This window comes from Emiliania huxleyi (genome assembly GCF_000372725.1).
Source record: "Emiliania huxleyi CCMP1516 chromosome Unknown EMIHUscaffold_1225, whole genome shotgun sequence".
In the NCBI taxonomy this organism is placed as follows: domain Eukaryota; phylum Haptophyta; order Isochrysidales; family Noelaerhabdaceae; genus Emiliania; species Emiliania huxleyi.
Window position 1 is genome coordinate 819 of NW_005201365.1, and position 2,655 is coordinate 3,473.

A 2,655-nucleotide genomic window follows, 5' to 3' on the forward strand; every position below is an offset into this window, starting at 1 on the left:
CGCGCGTTCTACGCGCTCCCCTATCCAGATTCCGGCGAACCACCTCGAAAGCGCCGTTTTTATCTCGTGCAATCTCGAGCCGTGGAGATTAGGGGAGATCGCTTTGAGCTGTGAGAGATGTTTGGGAGATACAGCTACAGTCACACGGACCCGCGGGGCGTGCGCAGCTCGCGACGGAGATGTTTACAGAGCCCGGGCTCGCTGCGAAGCGGTGAGCGGCGCCCGAACGGCACCGGGCCGCGTGCCGCTCTCTGCAGCTCCGACGCGGCCGGGCGGCTGCCAGAGCCGCACGCGCCGACCGGCGCTGTTCGCGACCACGAGGGCGGATGCTGGCCATCCCGGGCTCTGTGCACATCAGCAGCGCGCGTTCTACGCGCTCCCCTATCCAGATTCCGGCGAACCACCTCGAAAGCGCCGTTTTTATCTCGTGCAATCTCGAGCCGTGGAGATTAGGGGAGATCGCTTTGAGCTGTGAGAGATGTTTGGGAGATACAGCTACAGTCACACGGACCCGCGGGGCGTGCGCAGCTCGCGACGGAGATGTTTACAGAGCCTGGGCTCGCTGCGAAGCGGTGAGCGGCGCCCGAACGGCAGGGTAGCGTGTCGACCTAGACTGAACGCGACCGAGCAGCAAGGTACTAGGAGTGGCAGCCCGTGACAGCACCGGCAATACGCTTGGGGAGCGGTAGAGCAACGGCCCTGGTAGTGGTGGGCGAAGCAGCGACGGCGATGGCGATGGCAGTGGCGGCCCTGGCGGCGACGGCCGTGTTGGCGGATGAGGCGGCGAGACGGCGACGGCGACCAGGGCGACCTGTGCAGGCCGTCACGAGTCGTCACAGAGGTCGAAGTACTTTTCATCGCCTTCCAAGCCCTCGTCGAGCACGACCGCGTCCGCGCGCGCTGCCGCCGCAGCCCCTGCTCGGCGGAAGGCGTCCTGCAGCGGATGCTCGTAGGGAAGCGCGTCCTCTCGCGCCGCTGCCCGGAGGAGCCAGCGCAGCCGCACGCGCTCCTCGTGCATGAAGGCCGTGTTTGCTGCGCCGGCGGCCTCTCGCTCCCTCCTGGTCCTGAGCGCTCCGAGCGGGCTGATGCCCGGGCTGGTCGAGAGGTACTCGGCAAAGGACTGCTTCCTCATCAGCTCGTCGTCCGCGCAGTAGGCGAAGAGGCGGCGGCGGAACCAATGCGCCCACGGCCCGCACTGGTAGCCGTCGCTCTGCAAGTTGAGCGTCACGCTGACTAGCTGCCAGCCCGTGTCCTTTGGCGCCGCGTCGAAGGCGTCCCGAACGCGCGCTAGAGGATGCGTGCGGCTGAAAATGCTGGTGCCGAACGGCTCCCAGTGCACGGCGAGCCGCTGAGGCCCGATGAGCGCGACGTTGTGCCAATGGGCGCCGTCGCAGACCTGCTGCAACATCACGCAGTCGCAGAGTTGCAGCACCCGCTGCCCTCCTCTTTGACGGAAGATGCTGCATGCCGAGGCTACGTCGCGGGGGTAGTTGTACCGCAGCGGCGAGTCGGCGCCACTCTCGCCGTCTGGACGCTCGTCTACGTAGTGTGCGTTGGCGAGGTTCGAGTCGCTGAACCACTGCCGGTGGTAAGATGAGATGTAGCCAGCCTCGCCGACGCGCAAGTGGGGCGGTCCCTGTAGCTCTGGCTCCACCAGCTCGACCTCCACCTCCTCGTCGTCGGAGCCGGGTCTGCCGGCAAACAGCGCCTCGTCCTCGACCTCGTCCTCCCCTCCCGTCTCTTCTCCCTTCCTGCGGGCTTCCATGTCTGATATGATCGTGTCCCACGACACCCCCCCACCCTCGGCGCGGTTGGCAGCGGCTCTAGCCGCCTCGGCGTCCTCAGCTATCGCGCTGCGGCGCCAGCGAGGCGCCTCTGCCGAGCCAATCTGGCTCACATCAGAGACAGGGTTCCACAGCTGTTTCATCGACCATGTCTCCACCTTGGTGAAGAACGGGCACTCCACGTACACGTTCTCCTCCTCGGTATCCTCGTGCAGCCAGCGAATCTTTATCTTGATTCTCATGACCTCCTCGACGCGAGCGAGGTACACCTCTGGGTCTCCATCCTGCCGGACGGCCCAGAGGACCTCCACGACGTTCCCCACCTGCAGCGACCTCCGGATCGCCGCTGTGCTCACGCCCTTCTCCAACGGCCAGCCCGGCTGGCGACCCTCGCCCTCCGCCGAGCTCGCCGTCCCGCCGTCGGCCGCGTCGGTCGAGCCTCCGGCCTCGCCCGAGCCCTCCTCCCCCTCCTCCTCCGCCCCGCCCTCCTCCTCCTCCTCCTGCGGCTCGTCCACGAACGCCGAGAGCTCCATGCTGTCGAGCCGGAGATCCTGCAGCTGCGCGGCGAGGCCCTCCTTCTCGGTGACTCGCTTGGACACGTTGTGTCCGAGAGCGGCCGACGCGGCGCTCCAATCGGCTGCCGTTGTCGGGTATACGTGCCCGCGGTGCCGCGGTGCCGTGAGCCTTGTCGCGCACATCTCCGACCGGCGCTGCGTCCCGTGCAAATCGCGAGAGAGCGTCTTGACGACCGTCTCCGAGAAGAAGTTGCTGATCGGCACAAAGACGCCGACGCTCCAGATGGAATCGTAGACGTCGCTACCGCCCGCCACGTCGCGCAGCTGCGTCGGCCGCTTACAGCTTGCCAGCAGCT